Below are 22,251 nucleotides of genomic sequence, written 5' to 3' on the forward strand. Positions count from 1 at the left end.
GGTTCTCCTAGAGAGCTCACCTCCACGGAATGTGTGAAAGATCTAGTCTCCTCGTAGCTTGTGCCACCGTCATCCACAGGATATGGACTCCTTATACACAAGGAAGGAGAAGAAAGAGCATAGAAAACTATCTAGAGAAGTTTATGCCCAGGCTTGGAAGGAGCATGTATCACCTTTCACCCCATTCCATTGGCCAAAATGCAGCACTGTCTCCAACTTAACTTCAGGAGAGAGCAGGGAACTTAGACTTCCAGTGTGTCTAGCAAGAGGAACGGGATTAGTAAGCACCAACCTCATGTGTGCAATGAAGTTTGTTTTATGGCACTAACATGTAGAATGGCAAGAATAGAATCGTCCTAATGGTTTCAAGTGCTCAAGAAAAGATCATTTTATGTAATGCTCCCTCTGTTGTACCAGCAGGAAGGGGAGGATCTTAGTGTTGGGAGCATGTGCTCAGGAGTCACACTGCTTCTGTTCACACCATGGCTCTATCGCTTATTGGGTACGTAATGGTGGGTAAATTGCTCAATTTCTTTGTGCATCAGATTTGTCTGCAAAATGGAGTTGACAGTATTTACCTCAAAAGGTTACTGTAAGGATTAAATGAGGTGAAATATTTGAAGGGCTTGTCCACTTTGGAGGCTGAACGAAAGGGTAGTGACAGAGCTTTGGAAGAACGCAAGTGTGAGATGGTATGAGATGAGAGGGGCTAGTGGACGCACATGGCAGGAGGAAGGGACAATTAGGAAAGTGTCCTCACCTTGGACCAGGAAGTCGTTGCATTTCCATTGATGCAAGCCAGCCAGATGTCAGATCAGCTAGTCACGTTGTTAAAGATGAAGCTGTTTTCTGCAGGAGCAAGTAGAAGTGTACCCTTAAATGGATACAAAAATGTCTCATGGAGAACAAGACAAGAAGAAAAGTGAATCTGAAGACTCTTAAAAACAAAGACAAGAGCCCGTGAGGGAACCAGAGCCCTTTTTCACCTTCTCTTATCTTTGCGGCTCTCCTCACATTTGCTTCATTCTTTTCCCACCCAGCCACTGACTTTCTTGGCTTTGTCATGGTAGAAAATAGCCACTACCAATGTTTACATCTCTTCTACTAAGGGGGATAACCAAACTAAACTGGAATCATATGCCAAATTCCAAATTCCTAGAAAAGGAACTCATTGGTCCAGCCTAGTCAGGGGCCACCCTTGGTTCATTCAACTCTGGGTTGAATGGCAGGTAGGTTCACGCTATGGGAACATGGCTTCTATAGTAATTCTGTGTATTAGGATGAGGAAGTGATGGCTCCTAAAAGAAAGTAAAGCTCTAGGTGGACTTCTTTCTTCAAGTTTCTGATCACATACTGCCTTTTGACATTTGTGTGTGTGTGTGTGTATGTGTTGTCATTTTCATTGTTTATCACCTTAGTTTTTCATGGGCTTATATCCTTTCTCCCCAATTAGGTTGGTTATACTATGGTATTATATGTGCCCCCCAAATTCAGATGTTGAAACCTAACTGCCAAGGTGATGGTATTAGGAGGTAGGGTCTTTGGAAGGTGGTAAGAACAAGGCCAAAGTTCTTACCAATGCAACTAGTGCCCTTACAGAGCTATCTCCAGGGTACTCCCTAGTCCCTTTGGCCATGTGAGGACACAATGACAAGTTGGCAATCTGAAACCCAGAAGAGGATCCTTACCTGACCCTGCTGGCACCCTAATCCAAGACTTCCAGCCTCCAGAACTGTGAGACCTAAATTTCTATTGTTTCTAAGCCACACAGTCTATGGTATTTTTGTTATAGCAGCCTGAACAGACTAAGACATGTAATAAGTAACCAAAGTAAGGACTGTGAGTACAATCTTTTTTCTATTCCACAGGGCTAATGCAGTGATCTATAATAGGCATTTAAAAAATATATAATGAATTAAAGAATAAGTGATTAGTCTTGGAGGGGGATGGGGGGGACAAGTATTGCCAATTTAGTGGCTTTAAAAGGTCAGTGTCACACCCTTGGAAGACTGACTTACTTGAAGAAAGCAGTTGAGTCATAAAGAGATGGTGCACAAGACAGACTGATGCTTCCTAGATCTTTTTTTTTAAACTCTCCTTGCAAATGACTGATTAGAGTCTTTAAAAATTAGCCTGCCACTGACTACTAATTACTTTTGTGTCAGTCCTTGGATGCTGCAGCTTTACTGATGTTTGATTCTTACCTTTTCTTGCCATCACTCATTCCTAAAACTGAATCTTCATGTAGACGTGTAAAGTATTTTTCACCCTAACGTCACTATTATGGATGCACAAGGTAATTACCCTTAATGTTTATTTAGTGCATTTGTTACAGAGCACTCAACTCTTAACTCTTTAATTCTCTTTGTTGCCCATTCATTCATTTGCTATCTGTAGAGTGTCTCCAATGCACAAAGTCCTGGGTACATAGCAGTGAGTAAGAACCAGTGCCTCCTCAAGGAGCTATGATGAGGGGGAGAAGCCATCAGCAGGCAGTTACTGAGGAAACTACGAGTTAGTCCACCTTTTTCAAATGTGTGGTTCTGCAGACAGCAGTCGCGAATAAAGAAACTTAAAAAAGTCTTCAGTTCCATAGCATCTAAGTAAAAAGAATCACTTGAAAGGCTACAAGTAGGTCGTGGTAAAAATGTGTACCTAACTTAATGGACAGCGTTTTATGCATTCTTTATTTATAGTAACCACACTCTGTATTTCATTCCATCTGTTTTCAAGTGGAAGTCTGACCACTGTTAAAGTGACGACCCACTTGTTTTTCTTTCCTTCCTTCTTTCCTTCCTTCTTGTCTTTTCTTCCATTAATTCTCATTGGCCTGGAACTCAATTTCCAAGAGGCTTAGTAGTGAGAGGGCTCCCTGTGGGCCTGGGGAGTATGGCAATGAGAGGTCATTGTAGTCTCGAGAGGTCAGCAAAAAAGGGATATGCATTTACTTTCACTTCCCTCCCTCATTACAGCAAACCATATGAACCCCTTCGGTGGTCACTAGATGAGAAATGTGAGAGACCTCCTTGAGGAGGAGAGTAGTTGGCCCTTTGCTTTGGCTGTTTAGCATGCATTCCCATAGCAACATCCAGTGAGAAGGAACAGTCGATTGCTTATTCCCTCCATCCTCTAAATAATTGACAAGCCACCTCTTTGGAAACTTAATGGTACAGCTAGATTCATGTGAAAGAGGCCATTGTCAACCTTTTTCCAAATCCGTCCAAGTATTCCATTCCTCCATCACTACCTCCAAATGTAACTGTGGAAGACACCACCAACCAACCAACCAACTGACCAGCCAACCAACAACAGAACATTCTAAATGCAGATGCAACAAAGATTCCTGACATTAGCTAGCCAGAGAGAGACGCAAGCTCCTTGTTAGAGTTCCAGACCCCCTTGCACATGTAAGTACAAGGTTTGGTTTTGTGGTAACTTCTGGATCTCAGGAGGCTGCAGAATTAGCAGTCCTTGCGTGAGAATGTGGTTCCATTATTTATTCGAATAAATAGCCACATGAAAGCCCACAGGAGCCGTCAAAGTCAGCGTGCAACCGGGCCTGCGGGCAGAACTGTTCTTTCTTATGTCTTCTTCAGGGGCCCTTTCTAAAGAAAACATCACCACATATTTAAAACATGATGGGCTTGGTCTGACTTCATTTTGGGTGGTGCAAAACTTTGTTTTTTTCCAACTTGGGAAAACAAGTACTGGCATTGTGGTTAACCTTGGGAGACTCACTACCTACTCTCCTCCCACATTTATAGATTGTTCCATTCTTACTTAGTTTCCTCTTCCAAAGAAATGTGGATTCATTGTTCCACCATACTCTATTCAGCTTCTGCCAGTTAAGTGGTAACAAATTTCAACTCTTTCAGAGATGGCTTTTCTCTTCCTAATTTCTAGGGCCATATATCACAGTACTGAGATTGGCCATTATCAAATTACAGCTGGGACTTGTCTGACCTAGACTTAGGTGCCAAGTACATGGAGAACAGAGTCTGACAGTAGCCAAGGGCCTTCGCGATATCTTCGTGCACTTTTAAACCTTAGTAATTTAAGTTGTAGGCCTATTAGAAATAATGCACAAGTGGCTTTTAGAAAGCCATCTGTTAAGTTTAAAACGGCTACATTAGATAAGCATACATGATGCACTTTTTTTCTTCCAGAATCCATGACAAATAAAAAGCCTTCTATAGATGATAAGGGGAATGGTATCTTGTGGTTCCAGGGGAGAAGTCCTTATCGGTTGGGAGAAAAGAATTCAATTTGTTTAAATGCCATTTATAACTTGTTTCTTTCACAATTGCAGCCTGTTGTTAAATGTTTAAAAGCTGCTTCAGGATTTTATGATGTCTGAATTCTTAAAGCCAAAACATGTTCACCTTTTTCAGAATTATGTTTAAATAATCACTTAAAAAAAAAGGTAAGTGCAAAAAATGACGTACAAAGTATTTAATATAACCCCAGTAAGGAAGGGTCAAGGTCATTCAATAGCTGGGGCCACTGAGCCAGAGGTGCTGGAGAATTCTCTCTCTTCTCGGAGATTCTATTCCTGGCCCTGTGTTCCCCTAGAACCATTCCATATTCCACCTGGATCAGAACGGGGACTGAGTTTTGCCTTCTCTGTTTCAAGCCAAAGTCCTAGTGGGGCCTCCTCTGGCACAGAATAAAGATTGCCTTACAGGAATGATGTGCCCCGACTCCGGGAAGCATTTGCTGCCCGCACCGCCCGCATCTCTGCCTGGCTGATAGACGGGGATACGACCACATCCTAGCTCATGGTGTAAGCCCCCGAACTCCCTCTGCATCAGGTCCTCACACATTCAGAATTCCTCCGACGTGAAACAGGCCTGAGCTCCCATTCCAACTTCACCACTTCAACCAGCTGTATGAAATTTGTGAGGCCCCGTTTCCTTCTCTATAACATGAGGCTAATAATAACTAATCCACAGCATTACTGTGAGATTTGATGAGATGATACATGCAACAGTGCCTGCAACAATCAACTGAAGTTACTATAAGTGATATGCAGGAGGCAAAGTATCCAGTTGCTTTGAGGGATAAATAATTAAAGCCATAGATTCTTTCGTTTTGACACAAAACACCCATTTATATTGATGTTGTGAAGAGCAGAGTATCTACCAGGCCTAAAATTCACTTCTTGTAGTCATTCTTGAACTTGAAATCAAATTCCAATGTCTACGCAGAGTTGGAATATGGCAGCTTCCTGGTTCAAAACAAAAGTCCTCAATACTTAAGGCAGGTTAAAAATTCAGTAGTTCTCTCTTATGAGAGCTTGTCTCAATTCTTTCTCTGAAATGGTTCTTGATTCTGTTCTTTCTCCTTTTGTTCTGTTCTCTCCTTTCTCCTGCTTTTATCAAGTATAACAGCCTCAGCCTGATCTCCATGACTCTCAATTCTACCTACCTTCAGGCAATGGAGATAGAAAATACCAAATGAACTCAACAACATAGTCATTTTAAAAATTCACATTCTAAAAATTGTCACTACTGTGATGTTTTGGGTCAACATATTTACTGTACTTGATATTTCAAGTAACCATAAAGGAGGAAATTCAATTTTTGTGCTTATCAAAAAGTGGGAGCGTGAGTTAAGAGAGGTCTAGATGTTGTGACTTAGCAAGACACACAGAGCTCTGCACAACCTACCCCGCCATGTCTTTTCAGGATCACCACTTGTCACTTCCCTGTGAAGTCTATCATCAGTCTTGTTGAATTACAAATTACATGGCCTCGTCTCCAAAACACACTGCTCTTTCAACCTTTGGGTCTTTGCAAACTTGGCTGCGTCTGTCTCTGGAATGATCTAAATGCTCCCTTTCCACTTACAAAGCCTCTATTCAAAGGTCACCTCGCAAGAGGAATACATTCATAGTCCAAAGAATATGGGTTTGAATCCTGGCTCTGCTATGTCCTGGTTCCATGACCATGAGCAATGAATAACCTTCAGTTTTCTCATCTGTAGGCAACTCAAAGAGCTCCACTACGCTAGGGGTAAAAATCTAGGCACTTACACATCCCTGATTCTCACTGGCTTGACCACCCCGTTCCTCCCCCAGCCAACTGAAAGGCAATTCATTTCTGGTTTCTCTAAATCCAGACCAAGCTGATGCATGCAGTGTACTTGGCGGCTGGAATTTTGCCCTTATTATTAATGTCACAGTCATCTCAGTCACCTAAGGGTGAGTGATTTTCCTTGCCAGTTGGAGCAGACTCACTGCTGCTCAAGAGAAACATCTACCACCATCCCTGTCACCATCTTGATCCTCCTTGCTCAAGTCTGCGGGCAACACCACTACTGTTTCTTAACAGTTCTTTTTTGAACAAGAGAGAAAGTTCCTCTCTCACATGTTTTGGTCAGTCAAGGAGTTCCTAAGATGATGCAACAATACTAATTGGGTTCCAAAGTTTGATAGTTCTTCTTCCCCAGATAATTACAGATAGTAAATACAGGGCCTATCTCTATCCAGACATCGCCAAACCTTTAAGCCCTGAGCAAATCTTCAAGTGAGTCAACTCACTGGGCCACCTCCTCCCCATTTGGCCTTTCCTCCCAGAGGTTCTCCCACTGTTCCCCCCTAAGAGTTCAAGTCCTTCTTAAACCTCAGACCCTCTTATGCAAATCAGCACACTCAAATGAATACTGGGAGTGTTCCAGGAATGGTATTTTATCTCCTTTCAAAGAAGTTTCAGTTACCATCCAGGGGAAATCCATGGGATTGTAAAATTAGGGTAAGAATATCTACCTAAAACGATCCCAAAGAACGATAAATTAAATTATATTAAATGAGATATATTTCAAGTGCCTGGTGCAGTCCCAGGTACATAGTTCATTCTTAGGCAGATGTAAGCAACCAGTGCTCCAAATACCACAGTAAAAAAGCTGCTTCTCTGGACTCCCACAAAGATTAGCAAGATTTCTGTTTAGTTCTGACTATACCATGTGGGGGGTTGAACTGCTCCCTGTTACACTGGGACTATCTCTTCTCATCTCTGTATCCTTACCACTCTGCCCTACCCTTGGCTTAGCACAGCACCTGGTCTATCATAGCCCCTAGGAACTTTTGAGTGGATGAGTTAAGAGGAAAACAGACCTGAAACAAGCAGATTGCAATTTTCCTTGAAAAGCAAATTCCAGCACACCTTTTGAAGCCCGTGTGCTCTTTCCAAACTCTAAGTGAAGGTGTTTATTTATTTTTTGAGTTTCTAGTACCAAGCCCCAGTGTCCTGTACATGGTTGACACTCAATGGACATTTGTTAACGATCATGATAATTGAGTTAATGTTATGTTAACTGTTCAACCCATGACAAAATCCTAGGCAATATCATTAACCCAAATTCCTGAATAACTATCCCTCAAACAAACAAACAAACAAAAAGTCTGCAGTACCTTATTGCTGACCCCTATGAGTGGCTGTTCAGAGTAACTGGACTCTGAAGCCTACCCCACCCTGGACTTCCACCTATGTGAAATAATACACTTCTTCATTGTTTACAGCCATTTGAGTGAAGGTTTCTTTACCTCATATCTGAAAGCATTCTAATTGGCAGAAATCCCAAGAGAAAAGTAAAGAATCTGAACACATCTTTTCCATTCTTTTCCCAAACCTTGAAAGAATGGAACAGTGGTTTCCACTTGCTATTCTAGTCTCTTAAGGGACCACCCCCCAGCAAATCCTCCCCCTTCCTGAACTGGCATTTCTTCCTCCTTGTGGCTTCCAGTATTTGTACCATGTTTAAAACTTCTGTTTAAAGGATGTGAATCCAAAAGAAAGAAGTCGTTTGATGCCATGTGATTTAGACAAGGGAAAAAGAGAGGAGTAAAGATTACGGATTATGGATGAAAATTACAAACACTGTATGAAATGGCACATATACCTCCAGTGCATATCCAGGTCAGCTTTCAAACTCAACGACCGCAGGACCCTTTCCATAAAGCTGTGCTGTCCTATACAGCAGCCAACGAGAATTAGCCACTTTTTTTAGCCAATAGCTATAAATATTTAAAATTTTAAGTAAAATGCAATTCAATGAAAATTTTAGTTTTCCAGTCACACCAGCCACATTTCAATTCTCAAGAGCCACATGTGGCTACAATATTTGAAGGAATAAATGTAGAATATTTCTGTAATTGCAGAAAGTTCTATTGTACAGAGCCATTTCAAAAGTTTCTCTTCATTCAAAAATAAAATAACCAGAGAACCAATCACAAGCTTAGGAAGTAAGAAGAGAGAAAAATGAACATTTTTGTGGTTCAGCTGACATTAAAATGGGAAAAAGCACATCACTGGAATTAGAATGTCCTGCTCATTCGTCACTTTTTCTTCAATTAAAATGGCTTTGCTTGCTTACCTAATCTCTATGAACCTTACTTACTACACAGTCAATGTGGAGATAACATTTACCTTGCATCAGTGTCATGAGGACTAGAGTTGATATAGGCGGCACAACTAGGTAGGTAGATGTTCAATTACAGTATTATCCCTGGTTTCTTTCCTTGGGGGTGAATCACACACAAGTTTTTTGTTTTGTTTGTTTTTGTTTGTTTTTTTTTCCACACAACCTTCTCTATTCTCGATTCCAAGTGTGGTCCACAGACCTGTAGCAGAAGCATCTGAAAGCTTGTTAGAAGGTTGGAAAGCATTCATCTATACAACATAGGCAAAAACTCAAAACAAGTACGTTATGTGACCACACAATAAAGATTTGGATAGTAGACTATGGAACCCTAACCATAACTTTGAGGCCACAGTTTGAAGAGCCTATGAGAGCCTAGTGGCTGAGGCCAGCAATGATGGGAAGTTGGGTCAAGAAGGAACACCCAGGACAGAAAGAAAGCTCTTGCACCAGTCAAGCAAGGTAATACTACGAGAAGCAGAATCTCCCAGCTCCCTATGTGCATCATCTGGTAGCATCCCTGAATTCTCTAAGGAGGTTTGCGATTGCTGCATAACAAATTACTCCCCAAAAGTTAATGATTTAAAACAATAATTGTTTATTATCTTTCCCATTTCCTGTAGGTCAGAAATTCAGACAGGTCACTGGATCTGGGGCCTCAGCTGGAAAGTTTGCAGGCTGGGGGATGGGGGCTGGAATCATTTGAAGACTCCTTCAGTCACAATCTGGCAGTGATGTTGGCTATTAGTGGCGGGCCTAGTTAGCACTGTCAGCTGGAACACCCACAATCCGGTCTCATCATGTAGGCTTTCTTCTTCAGATTGGTGGCTGGGCCTCAAGGACAATCAGAGAGGGAGAGAGAGAGAGGAAGAGAGGGAGACAGGGAGAAATGGAGAGAGAACACCAAATAGAAGCCCTATTACATATTGTGTCCTAGCTTTGGAAGTCATCCAACATCACTGCTGCCACATTCTGTCGGGCACAGCAGTTACAAAGGTCTGTGGGGGATGAGAGGGAGGCAACATACACAAACATAAGTCAAGGTCATACCATGACATAATAAAATAGGTATGTCAAGGTCGCATTCTAAGAGCATATGGTGGGAAGACCAAGTTTTGTGATGGCCCTCTCTAATTGAGGCCATCTTATTATGGCCATCTTTGAAAAACCCAATCTGCCACATGAATATTCTTTTTGGTTCAAGTTATTCCAGATCTCGAATCACCACGCCCACCACCATCATCATAAACAAGTTCCTATTTAGTGTCTTCCATGTGGAGGGCACCATATTCTGATTCATATTTATTTTATAGAAAAAGTTACAGGATATTCATCTCCCGTTGGTGTATCTTGTTCTTGGGAATTCTTTCATTTTTTTTTTCTCCAGGAAAAATAGCTTCAAAGCTAGTTTCACTTTCCATTCTGTCTTGTTCTTTTGCATTATTTCATTACAGTCAAACTCTGTGAATGTGACATCAAAGGACTTGGAAAGTAAAGCGAGAATAAGTGGGATAGGTAGAGATAATGGTTCATTCGCTGGTACTAGGTTCCGAAATAGGTTTTTGGTTGCTCTATGGCTTAAGATTTATTGCTAATGGCAAATAAAATAATTACAGCAAAATGTGCCCATGGATTAGAATTTAGAGTTCCTTTTTTTTTTTAAAGCTATCTAAATACCTTGTATTCTCAGACTAAAACTTTTCTCTGTGCATTTTCATCTTCATAATAAAACTTTCTTGGCAAGACTTATCTCAATCTGTTGGGTGCTTCTTATATTAGAGTAGAATGAAAAAAGAGGGAGGAAGAGATATAGTTTTCTAAATATGATAGAATAAAAAATACTAGTGTTTGTTTCTCATTAAAAAAAAATCGGAGGCAAAAACTACAATTGGATCTGGCCTATAGCCATTCATCCTAAATAATGGAGGAAGAGAAACATAAGGCAACTGAATATAAACCTGGCACATACTTTCAGGTTTCTAATTTTACAGAGTCTTCTGTGTTCCCTTTCATTAGAAAGTCACATTCTAACTTTCTATAGTTAGCTGGTCTGCCCCTGTGATGGTCTTTTCTCCCCACCCACCTAACTGCTATTAATACCCAGGGTTCCCATTATTGCCTTCTAGAAATTTCACACACACACACACGCACACACACACACACACACACACACACTCACCACATACATACACATTCACTCATATACACAAACTTTCACACTCACACTCATTCACATGCACATGGTCACTCATAAAACTATGCGCGCGCGCACACACACACACACACACACACAATTTTAGTACAACCCGCCTCCTGACTTTGACCTCCTATGCAACTACTTGGCCCCCTCTTCCTTGACATCCCAGCTCCACTCCTAAGCAGGATGAAAATGGTTCACCTTTTGGGATCTATCTGGCAATGGCCACATTCACATTCAAGACTCAGTTCCAAAGCTCATGCCGGGTCCTCAGCTTCTCCAGTGCCAACAGCACATGACCCTATCCTATTTTTTCTGCTAACCAAGATTATCAGAATGCAATCAGAAGTCAGTGAAATTTTCATGGGGTTAACCTTGAATCTGTTCTAATTAATTATAATTTCTCAAAATTCTACGTAAGTGTTAAGGATTGAATGGTGTCCCCCAAAAAGGTATGTTAAAGTCCTAACTCTTGGTACCTGTGAATGTGACCACATTTGAAAACAAGGTTTTTGAAGACGTAACCAAGTTCAAATGAGATCTTTAAATTGGCACCTAAGCCAACATGACTGTGGTTTCCCCTAAGAGGAAAAGACCAGAGACACACAGGGAGATCACCATGCGACAACGGAGGTAGAAACTGGAGTGGTACAGCAGCAAGGCAAGGATTACCAGCTAAACCAGAAAAGAGGCAGGAGCAACAAATGACTTTCCAGGGTCAGAGGGAGCATAGTCCTGCTGATACCTTGATTTCAGACTTCTAGATCCCAGCACTGTGAGAAAATAAATGCTATTAGCAAAGAAAAGCATGAGGAGAGAACATGGGAACCGGGTTGGGTGGGAGCCAGGTTGTCTTAGTCAGCCTGAGCTGCTGTAGCAGAATCCCGTCAACTGAGTGTCTTATAAACAATACACGTTTAGTTCTCATAGCTCTGGAGGCTGGGAAGCTCAAGATCAAAACATCAGTAGATTGAGGGTGTAGTCATGACCCACTTCTTAGTTCATAGATGGCCCTACAACTTCACAAGGCAGGGCAGAGAAGGGAGCTCTCCGAAGTCTTTTTTTTTTATATATAACTTATGAGGGCTCCACCCTCATGACCTATGCACCTCTTAAAGGTCCCCCTCCAAATATATGTTGATTTAATATGAATGTTGGGGAATACAAATATTCAGTCTAGAGCACTGGTCCTTGGTCAATGTAGACTCCCTTAAGTCAACATCAAGCAATTACTTTCAGGACCTCATTTGCTCCAGCTCTTCCAGGAAATTTGATTCCACCTTGATCATCTACTGCTCATTAAAAAGTAACTTCTTATCCCTGTGCACATTTTCATTTATATTTATGGAAATCTTAGTTGTAGCTGAGTGTATTCTGCATGTTTCTGGGTGAGCACCAGTCCATGGAATGTGCTCCTGGCTGTAGTTCATTTCTTGTGTTCAATGACAACATAGCAATTACAACAGTTGATGGTGTACCTTGAATATGCTAGGGCTACCCCTTTAGGTGACTTGGTTAGAAAACATCCAAACCAGGGAGAAAAGAAGATGTTTTGGGAGGCTGGAAGTATAGAAATCGTCAGAGAGCAGAAGAGAAGCTTCCAGAAAACAAAGGATAATGTGTATTCACAGAGGAGGAAACAGAAGTTCTTATTTATTCTATCAACTGTACCTACATGCCAGGTATTTAACATCTCTACTGATATCTAATCCTAACAATATCTTTGGTTATGGGTGTCACGCCCATAAAAGCATAATGAAATTGAAGTCCTGAGAACTTAAGTAATCTTCTCTAAGTCACATAGCTACTAAGTGGGAGAGCTAGGATGTGAATCCAGTTATGTCTGATTCCTAACCGTCACTTGTAGTGAGAACTCAAACATTAGATCACCCTTTAGAAGAGCTGTTCAGATTTATCAGAATCAAGGAAGGAAGCAAGATTCTCTTACTACCGACTTTAAATTATAGGTAGCCACATCTTTTACATTGCATAATGGCAGTTTGATATTGATACTAAGAAGGTTACACTAACATGTACTGGTTAAAATAATCACTGACTGAGAGCTGGGATTTAGGCAATTACCACGGCCCTTTCCTTTCTCCATAGTAACAGAACCCCCCATTTTTAATTAAACTCACAGCCACATTTATTGGTTTCCTTTACAACTTGATGTAACCATGTCTCTAGGTGCTGACCAATGGGAAATGCAGGGAACTGTCATGCCATTTCAGTAAACTTTGCTAAAGAAAGCTTAAGATACCCTTTGTCCCTTTCTTCTCCGCCCCTTCTTCCTTTCGTGGCACTTGGATAGGATGGCTTGAATTCCAACCACCATGTTGGGACCCTGAGGACAAAACTCTCACTCTAGAGACACCAGAGCACTAAGTGGAAGAGGCCAAGTCCTGAGGACTTTGTGAAGCAGAGTTGCCAGTCAGTCCTCAACTGCCCACCTGCTACATGTTCACAAGAGAGAAACAAATGTCTCTCTTATTCGAGCTACTGTAGTTTGGGTCTTTGTTACAGGAAGCCAATACTTATCCTAATTGATGTAGGTTCATCATAAAGAAACACTCCACTAAAAGCAAAGGATACAGCAGGGATTGGCCTGTGCCAGTAGCTTCCTGTATTATAGAGGCTTCTGTCCTTTTAACAAACAAACAGAAAGGATGCCTCCTTCTTTATGTTTCCTAGGTACCTTCATAGACTCCCCCTTCCCTCACAAAAAGCCTAAAGCCCTCAAGTCAAGTACTGGGTACTCAATTCCCATCTATTGCCAATAAATTCAATAAAATGCTTTTCCATTTTTTATGTTTCTCCATTTCTTCATTTGTCTCAGTCACTGCTACTTTTACTGCTACTTTTGCTCTATAATCTGGTTTGTTAAAAACAGTGATGAGAGGGGACATCGTTGCCTTGTTCCTGGTCTTCGTTGGAGACATTATGCTATACACTTTCCATGCAGATCTCAGAAAATCTTTGCAAAGACCCTGTGAGATAAGAACTATTGTAATTCTTTTTTTTTTTTTTTTTTATCTAAGGATACTAAAACCAAGCGAGGTCACGACCAAGGTTACATATTTTATAAGTGGTTACAGGTGAGATTTGAACTCTCATATTCTGCCTCCACTATCTGGCTTCTTAGCTACTATTTCAGGCACTAAGACAACCTGGGAAAAAGTATCAAGATCCAAGAGATACTCATACTTTTCAGCAAGTAAACAGATCCACGGAGGTATTAAAACGAGCATATATTGCAAAAGCTACTCAATTGACTAACATTTAGAATCTATCTGAATTATACCTTAATAGATAAAGCTCAGGGGAATCAGTGTGCTGAATTCACCATATTCCTCTCTTATAATTAATTTAGTCATACACATGCTCCTAGAAACGATACTGTTAGCAGTCATACAACAGAAATTAATGTGATGCCACCCTAGACCTCTGGGGTCCCTGTTCTAAAATGCAATGGCCTGGGAGCCTGGGTGGCTCAGTTGGTTGAATGACCAACATCCGCTCAGGTCATGATCTCACAGTCTGTGAGTTGGAGCCCCAAACTGTGCTTGCCACTGTGAGCACAGAGCCTGCTTCAGATCTTCTGTTCCCCTCTCCTTCTGTCCCTCCCCTGCGCGCGCTCTCAATCTCAAAAATAAATTTTAAAAACCTTAAAAATTTTTTTAAATAAAATGGGCATTTTTGAAAGTACAAATACAGAGAGTAACATCTTCTGAAATCAGTTAGCAACAAGAGGAAACCTGATGAGACCATGCATATTGTCACCGCAGGCGACACCCTCTGCTTGTGTTGTAATGGCTCACCTGTTGTAGTGGGTGGGAGAAGAAACAAATTGCTCCTCACCCACGTGACCAGAAACAATCTTCAAGGGAGATTGGATTTTAGGAAGGGCTTCTCTTCAAGCAAGAAAAGTAGCACTTCTCCTTTCTGTGTGGACTTCGCACTAAAGGAGATTCACCCAAGTTTTGGCTTAGATGTCAAGAGCCGGAAGATAGATTTTGCTGAATTCTGAAAGTGCACTCAGTTCACTGAGTGGCTTTTGGTGTGTGTGGCGGGGGGGGGGGGGGGGGGGGGGGGGGGGGGCGGGCGGGGAGGATGGTTGATGGGTGATACTCTCTTATTCTTACACCTGTGTCCCAAATACAGTGACTGCTGTGAATAGCAGGATCCCGAATGATCCAGAGGAACTCAGCTGTTCCTCTGGGTGTGAGTGGAAACAGGGGGAGATGCAGTTCATTTGCATAAGGACCACAGGTGTCCTACAGGAGTGACTGAATGTGGTGAGGCTGAGAGAGGGCTCAACTGTGGGAATGAAGTCTGCTCTAGCACCCCAGTCCTGCACTCAGATTCACCCTCAGGGAGAGGCTGTAGGTACTCTATTCATTTCCTGCGGCCGCTGTACCAAGTTACCACACACCAGGGGCTTAAAACACCCATTCTCTTTCAGTTCTGCAGGCTGCAAATCCAAAGTCACTATCTCTGGGCGGAAACCAAGGTGTTGGCAGGACCACGAGGGAGGATCTCAGAGAAAATCTGCTCTTTGCCACTTGGAGCTTCTGGGGGCCACAGCACTCCTTGGCCTGTGGTCATGTGACTCCACTCCTCAAGGTCAGCATCCTCAAACATCTCTCCCCGCTCTGGCTTCCCATGGCCTTCTCCTCTGCATCACTCTTATTAGGATACACAGGATTATATTGGGATTCCACTCTGATAACCCAGGACAGTCTCCGCATCTCAAGAGCCTTGAACTAAATCACAGATGCAAAGATTTTGTTGTAGAAGTTAACATTCACGAGTTCCGGGGATTAAGACCTAGTATCTTTGGGGACTACTATTCAGCCTGCTACAGAAACAGAAGCCTGACCGTGGAGTCTGTGGGGAATACTTTCTTGGCCAGGTCCCCAGAAATTACTCTATCTTTCTAATGAAGGACGGCAGTTAAACAATGACTCTAATTACAGTGCTATATGTGCATCTGCTATTTAAATACAATTTGTTAAGGTTGCTAATATAGCCAAGGAAATCATAGATTTGTTCAACATTCAGCTACTTTCCGTAGAGCAGTCAACCCCCAAATTATTTGGTTTTTGCCTGGACCATTATTTCAATTTAATTAATGCTGTAAAAAGGAATGCGAGTGTATTTATGTGGACTCAAGTTACAAAATGTTAAATTTAGTATATGTTTTCTGAGGTGCGGCTCATTCGTGACTTCTGTTCCTATCATCTCGTGTTTGCACAGCTGGTAACCGTAAATTCGATGTAAAACACCATTTGAAAAGCCAGCAGACATTTCACTGACCTTGAGGGTGAATTTGTCACTGCTTAATTCTATGATGATCTATATACTGGTCTGTTGCCTTTGCAGGAAGGTAATGGCTATGGTGTTACTCACTTGCCGGGGGTCCAAGGTTGGCCCAGCTTGTCACGTCACAAGATATGTGAACCACGCCCAGAACTTTTTCCTGATCTAACCACAGAGATGAATACTGACCCATCCCATTTGATTAAGCAAAGGTATAATCCTGGCACTGGGGAAGAGGGGGGTGGGGTGGGTGATGCTCAGAGAGTTCCAAGTTCAGTGGCAGCCATAGTTAACCTCAGACTCAGAGGTCTCAGGGATGTGGAGGCAAAGGATGTTATTCATTGAAAGCAGAACACACCCTCTTTCTAACCACCATCTTCCTATCAAGGAAGGCTCTATTGCCCTTCACTCTAGCCCTTTATCAGCAGTTGGTTCCTTTCACATCCTTTTCTAATGGCCTGGAAAGGGGATCTCAGTTTCTAAGAGTGGCCCTGAGTACACTGAGCAAAGCCTTGCGATGAAAATGCCTGCCCAAGTTCCTCCTTTTCAGTTTCTAACAGGCTCCGAATGGCTTGCGAAGGAAAATGGATCTTCAGCAGCTGCCTTCAAGGTTACCAACCCCCTCTCCCCTCCAGCCCCTGCCAACCCCACAAAAAGTACATACTCTCCTTCATGAGGACCTGAGAGGCCGCCAGTCAATGGCTGACAGAAATGGAAAATCGATTTCAGATTTATCTCCGCTGGGAATTAAGTATATTCCTTAGAAATAATGAATTATGAGGTCATCGAGGGCTTGTTCTTTTTCCTGCTTGCAGAGACATTTTAATTGAAGAAAAAGTGACGAATGAACAGGACATTCTAATTCCAGTGATGTGCTTTTTCCCATTTTAATGTCAGCTGAACCACAAAAATGTTCATTTTTCTCTCTTCATTATTCCTCAGGGTTCAGGAGGAACACTGTTGCCAAAGGGGAAAAAAACTGGGTAACTCCTGCTCCCTCCACCCAGCTTTCAAAACACTCAGTAAGATACAGCTCTGGCCTCAGCCAGCCTGTGTTTTCACTATTGGTGCAGCCATGATGCTCACTAGCACTGGTGAGTGCTAGTAAAAGGACTAGGGTACCCCTAAGAAACATTCTCCATACGTCTTCGATAACAGTGGGACACAAGGAAGAAAGTCATTCAGAACCCACAACACTGAACATGGTGGACCAGCCTGATAGGCAAAAATCAATAGTTCCCTTAGCAAGCCTTGCAACCAACACAACCACAACCGCTCCCCATCCCGCCCAAGTGCACAGGTACCATCTACTGAGTGCCAGGTATGATTCTAATCCTGTTAAAACCCTGTGAACAGACATTGTCTCATCTAATCCTTGTAAGAGCCCTCAGACATCCCACAATTAGTCAACTGTAGGGCTGGGGTTAGAACCCAGGTCACACAGTCTGCGTTCTTAAACCCTGTGCTCTTATCCAGCAGTTCCCAAACATCAGCACAAATCGGAACCACCTGAAGGGGTTGTCAAACCAGAATGCTGAGCCTCACCCCATAACTTCGGATGCAGTAGGTTGGGGGTTCACACTTTGAGAACCACTACTCTAGCATCTCATTCTGATGGTCAACAGTCATATTCTAAAGGCTCTAGCCACGGAAGAACCTCAAATACAGAAAGCCATTCTAGGGTTTCTGTTCCTTTCTCTACTTCCTAAGAAAAAAATCTGAGAACAGTGGCTGGTGTACCCAAGACCAGGCAGAGAAATAGGAAAAAGGATGAAGTTAGAGGGATGCCTGGGTGGCTCCGTCAGTTAAGCCTCTGACTTTGGCTCAGGTCATGATCCTGTGGTCTGTGAGTTCCATCCCGCGTCGGGCTCTGTGCTGACAGCTGTGAGCCTGGAGCCTGCTTCAGATTCTGTGTCTCCCTCTCTCTCTGCCCCTCCCTTGTTCATGGTCTCTCTCTCTCTCTCTCTCTCTCTCTCTCTCTCTCTCTCAAAAACAAACATTAGGGGAGCCTGGGTGGCTCAGTCGGTTAAGCATCCGACTTCGGCTCAGGTCATGATCTCGAGGTCCGTGAGTTCGAGCCCCGCGTCGGGCTCTGTGCTGACAGCTCAGAGCCTGGAGCCTGTTTCAGATTCTGTGTCTCCCTCTCTCTCTGACCCTCCCCCATTCATGCTCTGTCTCTCTCTGTCTCAAAAATAAATAAACGTTAAAAATAAATAAACAAACCTTTTAAAAAGTTTTTTTTTTTAAAAAAAGGATGAAGTTAGAGATGCACATTTCTCTTCTACCAACTTCTCAGTTCAAATAAAACTGACTAGAGTTGCCTAAGATACCCATCCTTAAGAGCATAGCTATGCCCTTTGAAGAGACTGCCTCTTTCACGTGGGCAGGAGTTGATTCTATGGGAATGACTCTCTCTTCTCTACCATCCCAGCTCTTGCATGAGTGCTCATCATTTAAAATACTTGGTGTTCTCAGTCTCAAGCCACCCTGACCCTACCATTTTGAAGTGATGGTGAACCTAGCCGCTGATGCACCACAACAGCTGCAACCTCACTACCACTGAGTTGTAGCTTTTCCATCTCTGTGAGGGTGTGACCCCCTGTCTCATATTCTCACTGATCTTTCTTGAATTATTATTGCTCACTGTTTTCTCAGGTATTAACTCACTATTGGTTGATGCAGTAACGAACCTGATGTGGTCTCATAAAATGAAATGCCTAACATAGGTAGACACAGCCCAATACTTGACTACACTGGGCAAGGATCTAACATGACTCTCTTCCCACACTTCTCTTTTCCCAACAACATCGATGCCTTGGGCCTCAAACAGCCACCCTTTTCCTCTCCTGCACTCCCTTGAGAAACTGAGGACTTTCAGAATGGAGGACAATTATACAATTCCCTCCAAGGACAGAGGAGACTTCTATAAAACTCCTGAACCTCTATAAAACAGGGGTGGCCATATCTCCATAGCCTCACGGAGCTACTGTGAAGCAGGTGTGCTCCTCAGAAAAGAAGCTTGACAGGACAAAAGTCTACAGACTAAGGTTTCACGTTTTAATATGAAAATGTCACAAGATAATAATGGGAGGTAAGGCTTTAGGTTTCACCTGTCTATACTGAAAGGCTTATCGGAAGTTATTTCCTTACTAATAATTTTAAAAAATGGGCAGCATTCGCCTGAAATGGCAAGGGGAACCAACATTTACGGGCACCTGGAATATAGAGGTTCTAGCTATGCTCTTCCATTTAGCCATCACAATGGCTCTGAGAGCTTGACCTTATTATTCCCATTTTATAGAAAAGCTGAGGCTAAGAAGTTATATAATTTGCCCAAGATCAAATTGAGTCAAGGCTGGAACCCAGACTTGTCTTTCTTCTATATACTATGGCTTTCTTGAAAAGCATATAGTTACTAAGGATGGCAAAGTGAAGGACAAAGATAAGCAACCTTTCAAGGAAAATAAGAAAGAACATTCAATGTAAAAATATCAAAGCCATTTACATGGATCACAGAACCAAGACATTTCCAATTCTGACACCGTTTCCAACGTGTTTTTTCTTTGACGTACCACCAAGCAATTAACCCAGTTCTCTGTGGACACTAACCAGATGTCCCACAAAGTTAACTCAATTCTGACACGACCTACCTGGAGGTAGCATTAGATTCCACAGGGTAAGGGCCCAGTCCCACAAGCCCTCACTTCAGATGCCAAATGCAAGTCAAGGTTATTACCTCTGTTTCTGACTGGCTACAAATGAGGGTTCCCACAACTGCCTCCTTGGGTTCCATTAACTTGCAAGAGCTACTTACAGAACCCAGGAAATCAGTTTACTTACCAGATTGCCCGTCTATTACAAAGGAAATCACAGAATACAAATCAACAGCCAGATGAAGATACACAGGGCAAAGTCCCAAAGGCAGGAGCTTCTTTCTGCATGGAGTTGGGGACCTGGCACATGGATGGATGCATTACGGTCCCTCAACCCAGAAGCTCTCTCTGAAATCCTGTTCTTTAGGCTTTTGTGGAGGTAATTGAGGTTACCCAGGCATGATTGGCTACATCACTGGCCTTTGGTAACTGAACTCAGCCTCCAGCCTCTTCTGACACAAGGTCAGAGGGTGGGGCTGATCAACCCAACCCTCTAATCAGGTTGGTTCCCCCCCAGCAACTAGCACCTTACTCTCCAGTTACCTGGAGCTCTCCATGTTTGCCTCATTAACAGAATAAAAGACACCTTGATCAACCAATAGCTTCTCTTAGAAAATTCCAGGGGATTTTGGAGTCTGTGCCAGGAATGGAGAGGAAAACCAAATATGCATTTCTTACTGTAAATCGTAATATCACAACATTTAAAAACCATTAACAACAAGCAAAAATTCAAAAATAAAGAGAGATTTGAGAAGTATTAAGAGATACTAATAGAAAGTTTCAGGAAAATTGGAGTCCAATCTTCACTAACAAGTAGCAGAAAAGAATGGGCAACAAATGCTTACCCGTGAAGGTATGAATATACCATAATGAAGACACAGAGAAACAAGAGTACCATTATGAAGAATGGGAATGTGGACAAAACCAACTAAAATAAAGTATTTCTTTTTATTTTTTAAACGTTTATTTATTTTTGAGAGACACACGGGGAGCATGAGTGGGGGGAGGGGCAGAGAGAGAGGGAGACACAGAATCCGAAGCAGGCTCCAGGCTCTGAGCCATCAGCACAGAGCCCGATGCGGGGCTCGAACCCACCAACTGCGAGATCATGACCTGTGCTGAAGACGGACACTCCACTGACTGAGCCACCCAGGCGCCCCATAAAGTATTTCTTGAGTCTTGTTAAAACGGAAGTGGAAAAGGAAATAGAAATAAGCATGTTATATAAATGGTAAACCCTAGAAATGTGTCAAGGAATTTAAAAAATAAATTGCCTAAAGCAGAGAAAGAAGGGGGAGGAGAAGGGAGAGAAGAAAAGAGAAGAGGCGGAAAGGGGGAGTGAAAGGGAGGGGAGAAGGGAGGAACAAGACACAGGAGAGAGGACAGAATTTTTAAAACGTTTCCAAGAAACAGGCATGCAATTATTCTGATGTTTATAGAAACATTGATTTTCTGTTAATGAGGGAACGGGCCGATATGAAATGCCTTTAATAATTTCAAAATAAAACTACACAGACAGGCTAAAGTGACAATATCAGCAAGGTGTTCTTCAGAGGAAGGAACTCCATGAATTGAAAAGCCAGGCTGAACTTTTTTCTTCAAGGTGCCTCAACGAACCCTGGTGAATTCGGTTGCCTTCCCTTCTTTGCTTTTCTCTGGCACATTACTGAGGTACAAGCAAGCAAGATGCTGTCACAACCCCCAGCCAATAAGGGTGGGTTGGGAAGACACACCTGCTACTCTTCCTTTTATAGTTAGGAGCAAGCAATGCAAGTGAGGATTTATATCATGTCTGAAAATGCCCCAAAGGCAGCCACTGTCTATAGGATAACTGGTGTGGACAGCCCAGACTCAGATACAGATCCCACATGGAACCTATTGGAGGCAGCTGTCTTTATGGACTATAGGATAGTAATTGAGGTTAATTGCCACTGAAAGACACACACCGTGTGATCTCTTTATGTCCGTTTAGTGAGCCGGTTTCAGCATCGAGATCTTTTCCCAGGGGCACCACAGTGATTTGCTCTCACAGTTTATGTGCTCCTTACATTTATGGGTTATGCACAAGCTAATGGGGCTAATTGTTACTGCTCCGGTGGAGGCCCCTTTAACATTTTCCCCTACCTCCTGCCTAAATGTCAAACCCATTGTCTACTTGTGCTTTAGTGTTTCCACATTCTGTAGTCTTCACCTTTGAATTGCAGTTTGGAAGAAAAAAAAAGTTAGCACGAGTGGAGGTTGGCAGCCTTGACTGTTGCTCTCCGCTCAAGAGAGATTTTGTTTTTCGAGTCATAGAAAAAAAATGATTTAAGAAAAAGAATCCTCAGCACTCAGGCTCTGCCTTCTAGCTTCAAAGCCTTTTACAAGCTGCAATTCATTAAACGCAATAATCATTTGAGGCCCGTGGACCGACCTCTGCAGGGAGAGGGGCCAAGCCCTCCCACCCCACCCTCTTTCCCTTTGTGTTCCCAGCCACAGAGAGCAGGAGGGGGTGGAATAATTGTGCTCCCACCAGGCAGGCCGCCCGTGGCCCTCAGCCCAGGCCTGCTTTTCCTCCCTTCCTTGCCAGGGCTCCACGCTCCACTTAGCCATCGGGTACAGGCTCTTCTCTCCTCGGGGCGGCATTTGTCTGCTTTTCACAAAATAGTCTGCCCACATTTTGAT

At 42.7% G+C, this 22,251-nt stretch overlaps 1 long non-coding RNA gene across 1 annotated transcript in view; it reads right to left on the reverse strand.

The window, feature by feature from the left end:
• LOC123606622 overlaps window positions 1–22,251 on the reverse strand; it is a 438,079-nt gene that overhangs the window by 12,915 nt on the left and 402,913 nt on the right. Inside the window, exon 5 of the long non-coding RNA XR_006716397.1 lies at window positions 761–849. This is a non-coding gene — a long non-coding RNA (uncharacterized LOC123606622). The remainder of the gene's footprint in view (window positions 1–760; window positions 850–22,251) is intronic.

The sequence above is a fragment of the Leopardus geoffroyi genome, chromosome A1 (genome assembly GCF_018350155.1).
Source record: "Leopardus geoffroyi isolate Oge1 chromosome A1, O.geoffroyi_Oge1_pat1.0, whole genome shotgun sequence".
Lineage (NCBI taxonomy): Eukaryota > Metazoa > Chordata > Mammalia > Carnivora > Felidae > Leopardus > Leopardus geoffroyi.